Genomic DNA, 10,672 nt, shown 5'->3' on the forward strand with positions numbered 1-10,672 from the left:
TGATGGATTTTACATCTTTATTTCTTTTACTTTATACTTCTTTTAGTTATTTCCTTTTTAAAAGGCTCCATAGCTTTTCAGTCCAAGTGTAGATACATCTTAAAGCTACAGTCAAGTTTTCATCCAAATTTAACACAAAGCGAACATTCAAAAATGTGAATGGATGCTTGTTTCCATCCACTTGCAAAAACATTGTGACACTAAAGCCTGTTCTATGGTTCTGCGGAGGCTCCACGCAGAGCTTTCGCTGTAGCCTACATAAGTGGCCTGTCTATACTTGTGCACTGGTGTGTGTGCATCGAGTGTGTGTGGGGAGTGTGTGGTAGAGCAAGTGATCAGTGAGAGAGTGACAGCGATTAGCTTTGGAGTGAGAAACAATGTGTCTCCCCTGTGCGTTCTGACCACGGTGGGAAATCTGTAGCAGGAAAAGTTAACCCTCTCCTTGATTTCATGTTGTTTATGGAGAAGGAGAACCAGGAAATGAGTCGGGGGGGAAATGCAACGCTACCAAGCAACGGCCGAGCGACGTGCGTCGCTGTAGTTACATTTTTCGAGAGGTGCAGGTCAGGCTACAGCATAGGTTTGTGTCTTCACGTACCTATGTGCGTAGCAACGGCGTAGATTTTACACAGAAGTATAAATCAGCCTTCAGTTTTTCAGAATTTCTAAAAACCAATCTGTCAATCGATTAATGGAGAAAATAATCAGCAGATAAATCCTGCTTTTACGTTAATGCATGAATCATAATAATCTTTAATCTAATATAACATATACTATAACAGCCACAGGACTTTTTTACTTAAGTAACATTTTCAATGCAGGACTTCTACTTGTAATGGAGTATTTTTACAGTGTGGTATTAGACTTAATTTAAGTAAAGGGTCTGAATACTTCCTCCACCACTGCTGTTATGGCAGCACATTAATGCCCATGGTGTCAGAATCTGTGTGTACTTTTGGCCATAGAGTATAAAGATAGTTTTTACTTCACACTGGATAAACAGCTGTCCATCTTTCATTTGAACTTAAATTAGGTAACAGTTTTCCCTCCTAAACTTCGGCCCTGTTGTTGCAACCTAACATTGTGACAAAGTCTTACAAAACCAGAGTGTCGGCATGTTGCTGCATTGCTTCAAGGTCTCACAGGAAAAGCAAGTAAAATGTAACGGCTGCAGTCCGTCACACACGGACACAAAGAATCGGACAAACACTGAATCTGTGTGAAAGGAGAAGGACAACATTAGAAAAAAAACGTATAGTTCACCTGCATATCTCTTCTGTCAGTGAACCAACAGGTGTTTAGTGCGTTACAGTGACTTTACTTCATCAAGTCAGACAACTAGGAAATGTAACTCTAAAGTGCTAATACAGTATTCATGGCCGATACTCTGAGCATTGAGCAGTCAAATACAAAAAAAGAACAAAGCAAATGATATTTCTATCAACTTTGCAGGAAATATTTTGATTGATAAAAATGGTCCACAGTTAAGAAAAAAACACTCAAAATTAACTGTTCTAAATGAAACAAAATTATTTTACAGTATTAACATTTTTGAGTTGCTTGGGTGCAAATGTGATCATTACAGAAACAGGTTACGTCCACTTTCTCACAAGGCGGTTTATGATCTTAAAGGGGAAATTCAGAGGTTTCAGTATTGCTTCATTGCACTTGTTTCAGCATCCTGCATGCTGGAGTCGTAGTGAGAACAGGTGACGTGAGATCTCACAGCAGGTGGGTTTGATTCCCATTTAATATGCTAACAAATGCTAACATTCGAATGCATCAAATCTGGAGATGTTTTTATTTTCTCTGATCCAATTGGAGACGTGCATTGAACAAAATACATTTCTCCTCATTTATGAGTGTCTCCTAGCAGACCAGAACCTGTAACTGTTGGATAAATGGAAAGTGGAGAGACAACTTTATTCTTAGCTCTATTAAAAAGTCATGTTTGTCCTGAGGGTGGTGCCAGAAGAAAGGCCTTATCGTAATGTAAATAAAAAAGGGTTTATCCTCTGTACGGTGGCCAATGAAGGACATCTCAGAGTCTCAGCTGTGCTTTGACCTGAACACTAATGCTGGTTTGTTAACATGCTAAATGTTAAGGTGCCTTAAGATCTGATGTTTGCATGTAGGAAAGCTACATTTGAGCTAAATTATGAATCACATTGTATTGCCATTTTGTGTTCACTTAATTATTCAGTCCAATGTTGAATGAAGAAATAATTTCAAGCTGCACAGCTGCATCCTACGGTGGCCCTGAAGTGCAAATCACAACAGCAAATAGAAAAACGCAACAGCAAAACATAAAACACAACGGCAAATAGGAAAACACAACAGCAAATAGGAAAACACAACAGCAAATAGGAAAACACGACAGCAAATACGAAAACACGACAGCAAAATAGGAAAACACGACAGCAAATATGAAAACACTTCAACAAATCATAAAACACAACGGCAAATACGAAAACACGACAGCAAATAGGAAAACACAACAGCAAATATGAAAACACTTCAACAAATCATAAAACACAACGGCAAATAGGAAAACACGACGGCAAATAGGAAAACACGACAGCAAATATGAAAACACGACAGCAAACATTAAAACACGACAGCAAATAGGAAAACACGACAGCAAATATGAAAACACTTCAACAAATCATAAAACACAACGGCAAATATGAAAACACGACAGCAAATAGGAAAACACGACAGCATTAACTTCTATCGGAAAAGGTAGGGCCTATCTAGCAGAGGACGGACCCTCCTGATTGGACAGACGGACTGTTTGTCTTTTAGGAAGGAGAGGTGAAAAACACGGAAAAGCGCCTACTTTTAACAGAGAGACAGTCCGTCTGTCCAATCAGGAGGGTCCCCCCTTCCATTTAGTGCAGACATTTTATTCCTTTTAGTCCGTATTTGTGTTGGCCTACTATTTTCTTTTCCCTTGTCCCCCTGTAACGTAACTTTTGTAAAGCGTCCGTGGGTCTCATGAAGCGCTATATTAATCTAAGTTATTGTTACGTTGGTTGCTACAACAATCTAATGCTTGGGCTTGTGACACAGTGTCAGTGATACCCGGTTTAGCTCACCATACAGCCGAAGTAGGCTAAGATACTGTAGCAACACTTGAAATGCAACGACGCAACTGTAACGTGTTCTTTTATTGTAAATTAATGATTTTCTGTCTGAGCAAAACATTCATCACAACTGTATGTCCTCCCCGTAACGCTTACTCATTAATACAGTGGCTAATACAGCACCGTAAAGAAAAGAGCTTTGCGACAGCAGGTGTGGTAAAAACACTACCACTTCTGTCCAAAGCGGCCGCTGGAATCAACACAAACTCAAAGTTACATATAGCCACTTAAATTAAAAAGGTGATAAAAGTCCTGTTTTGGGCAAATACTGTACATGTTGTATAAATCTCAAGTCTTTTACTTGTAAGACCACCTCAAAAAACTAATTTCCTTCATGATCTACTGTATTGGAGCACCGACTGCAGATTAAAACATGGAGTATTTAAACTCACCTCTGCTCCAGCGTCAGTCGCCATCATCAGATCTTGCGTCCTGTCGTCGTCACTCAGTTGGGTTTCTGTTGTGACAAACCAGAAAACACACTCACTGTGAGCAGTTTTGTTTTTATTGTGAAGGAAAAACTGGATCATAAAAGGAGGCAGTTTCTTCATCTAGTGAGAATTGAATACAGCAGTCATCTGCTGATCTGCTCTTGGTTGCTTAGAAAATACAAAACTCTCTTTGCTTTCTAATATTTTAAGTGAACTGAATGTCTGAATGGAACAAAAATTGAAAACTGAGAAATGTCCTTTAATCTCATTTGTGTACAGACTTCAGGATGCAGAACATAAGCTAAACTGGCAACTATTTTGATAATTGATTAACCGTTTTATTCCTTTTTTAGGCAAATATGCCAAATAGCCAGCTTCTTAATTGTGGGAATTTTAAGCTTTTCTTTGTCATATATACATACATATATATATATATACACACACATATATACATATATACACATATATATATATATATATATATATATATACACACACATATATACATATATATATATATATATATATATATATATATACACACACACACATACATCACATACATATATATACACACATACATATATACATATACATATATATACATATATATACACACAAACACACACATACATATATATACATACATACATACATATATATACACACATATACATATATATATATATACACACACACACACATATACATATATATATATTTATATATATATATATATATACACACACATATACATATATACACACATATACATATATATACACACATACATATATATATATATATATATATACATATATATATATACATACACACACACACACATATATATATATATATATATATATATATATATATATATATATATATATATATATATATATATATATATATATACATATTGTAGTTTTTAGTCCTAGCTACTGATTTTAATGAACTACTGACATCTAGTGGCAAAAAGACATTACTACTGTTGATGCAGACAAAGCCTGTGCTGTACAGAAAGTAGTTTTGGACCGTGAAGTGTGTTAAAACTGGAAAATGGCGTGATTAAGAGGGCTTAAAATGCTAGCATGCAAAATAAAACCATTCAATTTGTGGTTTCTGTTGGTCAGTATTTACCCAGAATGCAACAGAAGAAATACTGCTGTAGCTAGGCCTGTCACGATAACAAATTTAGCTGGACGATAAATTGTCCCAGAAATTATTGCGATAAACGATAATATTGTCGTTCTGAGACCATTTTCATCTAATATAATGATAATGCCATAATAATGCAGGTACACCTTTTCATAGATCAATACACTTTTATTTCTAAAGAATATTTAACACTGGAACTGGAAGACATTTTCAATATCCACAATATGTCTTTGATCTCCTTTAGTATGTCATCTGTCGCTGTTGGACAGTTGTGGAATTGCTGTTTTTGACACGTATGTTCTCCCAGGTAATTCGTACTGGCTGTTAAATGTTTGCAGTCTTCATTTTGGCGAAGGTGCAGCTACTTTCTTCTGCTCCTCTGCTGTCTGCAGGTCGGAGCTTCACAGGGGGCGGGCCCACACCCACCCACACACAAACACTGGCGCACACACCAGACGCCAGCCACCACGTCACTTCTGTTTACTGATAGCTATCGTTTACCTCAGGCTAATTAATTAGCTAGTAAGTTTTTTTTGATTTTTGGCAGCCAGCCTTCCAAAAGAAAGCACAATGAAATTAAATAACCGATCATTAACCGTTGACCGACAAGCAGGTAACGGAGTCTCAGTTCACCGTCTGGGAGCCTCTGACACACTGACAGCGGAAAGCTGTAGGCTTGTACCGGTTAATGTTCTGTGCATTGTTGGACACATGCAGCCACTTTCCTGAAACCGCTTGCGAGACTGACAAGTCCACAGCAGCGTGTATGTCCGAGCCTGTCTCCACCGCCTCCACCTGCAGGTTGTCAACTGTGTGGTTTGGAATGAAAGGGAGAAAACAAGACGCCGAGTAACACAGCGGATATCGCTCATATACTTTTCTTTTTTGACGGCGCCTTAACTGCAAAGTGCTGTGGGAAACCCTGCTCCAACTCTCAACTAGCGTTTTCTCTCTCTCTCTCTCTCTCTCTCTCTCTCTCCGCCAGGAGTCCCACCTCCCCACACAAAGACCATGCGACTGACAAGAGGGTTCACTCCACGTTACGCTAAGGAACCGAGAGTGGTCATCCAGTCTCTTTGGTAGAGAGAGAGAGAGACAAGGAAAACAAACGAGCATGCAAATGAAAATTATCGTATCAATGCTTTTCAACTTCCTGTCTGTGGCTCTCAGCTGCAAGCCCATTGGTTCCTACTGAAGACATACAGTGGTGTGAAAAAGTGTTTGCCCCCTTCCTCATTTCCTGTTCCTTTGCATGTTTGTCACACTTAAGTGTTTCGGAACATCAAACCAATTTAAACAAAAGTCAAGGACAACACAAGTAAACACAAAATGCAATTTGTAAATGAAGGTGTTTATTATTAAAGGAGAAAAAAAATCCAAACCATCATGGCCCTGTGTGAAAAAGTGATTGCCCCCCTTGTTAAAACATACTATAACTGTGGTTGTCCACACCTGAGTTCAATTTCTCTAGCCACACCCAGGCCTGATTATTGCCACACCTGTTCACAATCAAGGCATCACTTAAATAGGAGCTGCTTGACACAGTAAGGTCCACCAGAAGATCCTTAAAAGCTACACATCATGCCGAGACCCAAAGAAATTCAGGAACAATTGAGAAAGAAAGTAATTGAGATCTATCAGTCTGGAAAGGGTTATAAAGCCATTTCCAAAGCTTTGGGAATCCAGCGAACCACAGTGAGAGCCATTATCCACAAATGGCGAAGACATGGAACAGTGGTGAACCTTCCCAGGAGTGGCCGGCCGCCCAAAATTACCCCCAAGAGCGCAGCGACGACTCATCCAAGAGGTCACAAAAGACCCCACAACAACGTCCAAAGAACTGCAGGCCTCACTTGCCTCAGTTAAGGTCAGCGCTCATGCCTCCACCATCAGGAAAAGACTGGGCAAAAATGGCCTGCATGGCAGAGTTCCAAGGAGAAAACCACTGCTGAGCAAAAAGAACATCAAAGCTTGTCTCAATTTCTCCAGAACACATCTTGATGATCCCCAAGACTTTTGGGACAACATTCTGTGGACCGATGAGACAAAAGTGGAACTCTTTGGAAGGTGTGTGTCCAAGTATATCTGGCGTAGAAGGAACACTGCATTTCATAAAAAGAACATTATACCAACTGTAAAATATGGTGGTGGTAGTGTGATGGTCTGGGGCTGTTTTGCTGCTTCAGGACCTGGAAGACTTGCCGTGATAAAAGGAACTATGAATTCTGCTGTCTACCAAGAGATCCTGAAGGAGAATGTCCGACCATCTGTTCGTGTACTCAAGCTGAAACGAACTTGGGTTCTGCAGCAGGACAATGATCCTAAACACACCAGCAAGTCCACCACCGAATGGCTGAAGAAAAAACAAAATGAAGACTTTGGAGTGGCCTAGCCAAAGTCCTGACCTGAATCCTATTGAGATGTTGTGGTATGACCTTAAAAAGGCCGTTCATGCTCGAAAACCCTCTAATGTAACTGAATTAGGACAATTCTGCAAAGATGAGTGGGCCAAAATTCCTCCAGGACGCTGTAAAAGCCTCATTGCACGTTATCGCAAACGCTTGGTTGCAGTTGTTGCTGCTAAGGGTGGCCCAACCAGTTATTAGGTTTAGGGGGCAATCACTTTTTCACACAGGGCCATGATGGTTTGGATTTTTTTTCACCTTTAATAATTAACACCTTCATTTACAAATTGCATTTTGTGTTTACTTGTGTTGTCCTTGACTTTTGTTTAAATTGGTTTGATGTTCCGAAACACTTAAGTGTGACAAACATGCAAAGGAACAGGAAATGAGGAAGGGGGCAAACACTTTTTCACACCACTGTATGTCTTCAGTAGGAACCAATGGGCTTGCAGCTGAGAGCCACAGACAGGAAGTTGAAAAGCATTGATACGATAATTTTCATTTGCATGCTCGTTTGTTTTCCTTGTCTCTCTCTCTCTCTACCAAAGAGACTGGATGACCACTCTCGGTTCCTTAGCGTAACGTGGAGTGAACCCTCTTTTAAAAGGTTCATGATTTCCAGGGCCGTGCAGAGACCTCTGAAGGGGCAGGTGCTCAAAGTTAAAAAGGGGCATATGGTATCCAATTTTACACTTACAACTGGTTGCAGTTCCACCAGAGTTCCATATAGGGGGCGCTCACAGGCCAGTGCAGAATGAATGGGACTCTATGGAGCTATACTCCTCAAAATCCACTTTTCTCAGGATATCATTTTTTGTCTAGTAATTTGAATGTTGCATTCGAAAGGGGAGGCTAAGAAAATACACACTGCTGGGTGTTAGATTTTTTAAAGTGGCTTTTTTGTTCTAAAAAGCCTTTTAAAATGTCAATGACGTCATACACATATACGGCCAGAGATACTGCTTTACGGCAAGCTCTGAGTCGCTTCCTTTGTTCTCTGGAGGCATCGACGACACAGCTGACAGGTTAGACTCTCCCTGTTAATACACGTGCTAGAAAGAGGTTTGCTAATGTTTTAAAGACCACGCCGAAATATTCACTCTGACATTCTGGTTCTGTTTGGATGCCGTCAAGCGGGATCTCTGATCGTAATCAGTCCTTCACTGACCAATCAGCATTCATTAGCAGAATGCTAGCGTGTTATGGGCAACAACTACTCAACCTGTAAGAAATCGAAAGGACACAAGTACTCGTTCATTCAACTTTTGACCTATAATCCATGTTGAACTTGCAAAAACTACAATCAAATCTGAGATTTGTCAACGACAATCAGGCGAAAGAGACAAATTTAGCCGTCTAGCTCCATAGAGTCCCATTCATTTAGCACTGGACCGCGATTACCCCCAGTGGAACTCTGGTGGAACTGCAACCAAATTTGGTACAATGGGGCTGAATAGGGAGTGGAACGGCTTTCCGTAGACGGGCTTTGGTGGAACTTCTTCCCATATTAGAAATTCTTTGATATTAGCAAGGATATTAGAAGCACTTTTCCGGTGAGCGCTGAGCGTTACTGCGCAGCCTCCAACTGAGAGAGACGAGGTAAATGTGACGTGAGCAACCTGTCTGAAAGTTGGAAGTCTTCTGGTAGCTGTGCCAAGAGAAATCTCAATCATTCCCAATCTTACAGAGACGGAGAGCGTAGGTATATGTAAGGAGATAACATGGACACAGGCTAATTATTGCTAACTAAAACATTAGTAATTAAACTTAAACAGTGTTAGAAAATTCTAATAGTCGTGTCCATTAAATCTCTGAAGAAGGAGAGGCTTAGCCAAAAATGAAGATTAAACAAAAGGTTTAATGAAACAGAATGATGAAAATGACATGACAAAAAGCAAATGTTACACCACAGTTGACAGTGGACTGAAAACATGCATCTCCGTTCTGGAGTCACATCAATCAGTCTCGAATGATTCTCAGGATCACCCATTTATTCCCTGCACCTGGGGGGCGATTCCCCACGAGTATTAAACCCATTCTTATTTGGCCCGTCGTTGTCATGGTGATGTGTTGGGCGCATCTCATTGGCTTTCCTTATTGTCTTAGGTGAGATGCCCACAAATCTAACACACACACTCTGGGGTTCCTGCCGGTGACAGATCAAAGAATATCATGTGAGGGTCAATTATATTCAACCTTACAGAAACATTTATTATTGTTCTTAATCAAGTCTCAACACAGCAGGGGATGGTTTCAAGCTGGAGCCAAAAGTTTGCTTCCTGTTGTGGGACAAAAGTTTTCTTTCTATATGTTAATTGACTGACATGACCTAATTAATTCTTCAGAAAGTTGGGAAGGTTTGAGCCAGACAAATGCTGATTAAGGGGCCATCCACACGGAGACGCTTTTTGGTGCAAACGCACATGTTTAGCATCGATATATATATATATATATATATAGTGTGTGTGTATATATATCAGTGTACACACACAAGCTGTTAAACCAAGGCTTCGTGCTGCAAATACTGGACCTGAGATGAAACCTGTTTAGCTGCAGCTTGGGCTGCTGATTTTATAGAGGAACGTGATCACACTCACAGGACTCATGTATCCTGTTGTGAGAATATATAACTACTGTTACCAGTTGCCTTCAGTAGGTGGAGGCTGCATGTGTCTGTTGAAATAGAAATAAAGTCAAGTACTAATAAGGATTAAATCAGGCTATGAAGCATGGTGAAACGTCTCAGATGTCGTTTGATAGAAAGGTCTTTTTATTCCGATTAATATTAATGGAGTTGCTTTTTGTCCCTTTACAGACCTTCCTGGGTCTTAGTGATGGGAATGGATCCCCATCCTCATTCTTGCTCTTCTTAATAACTTAATACTTAATACACAAGCAACTTAATGATTAAGTTGTGGGACAAAACAAATAACAAAGTTGTCTCATAAATACTGTATTTAATCACATGTATAACAATCATAGTTTATGGCTTTATGTGTGTTTGCGTGCAAAGTGTGTGTGTGTGTGTGTGTGTTTGCGTGCAAAGTGTGTGTGTGTGTGTGTGTGTGTGTGTGCGCAAAGTGTGGAAACCAAAAAAGTAATTAAAATGCAAAACTGTCCAAGAAAAAAAAAACTTCATAATTATAAGACAACTGTATGTCTATAAAATTCATTTTTCTTATCACCAAAAGTTGCTCTCTGTCATCAAAATGTAGTTTCCAGAGTAGTTTTTTTCAGTCTCCAGGTGAGCTGGTCAAAATCGGTGTGTGCTAATCACTTTAGCTAATACCACATCATCTAGCTGTTTCTCCAACTTCGGTCAGTACAAGGCAGGATTAGCCGGGAGACTTCTTCTCAACGAGGGCACACTTCCAACTTGCATGGAATACCTGCAGACGAGGGACATGTAAGTAGTTCTATACATTTTCTGCTGCTAGCTAGTAGTAGTAGCTAGCTAGTAGTCCTTACTTAGCTACTGCGCATGTGCGACTCCCAACAGAGATGAGATAGAAGTAAGATGCCTCACTCT

Source organism: Sander vitreus, chromosome 13 (genome assembly GCF_031162955.1).
Source record: "Sander vitreus isolate 19-12246 chromosome 13, sanVit1, whole genome shotgun sequence".
In the NCBI taxonomy this organism is placed as follows: Eukaryota; Metazoa; Chordata; class Actinopteri; order Perciformes; family Percidae; genus Sander; species Sander vitreus.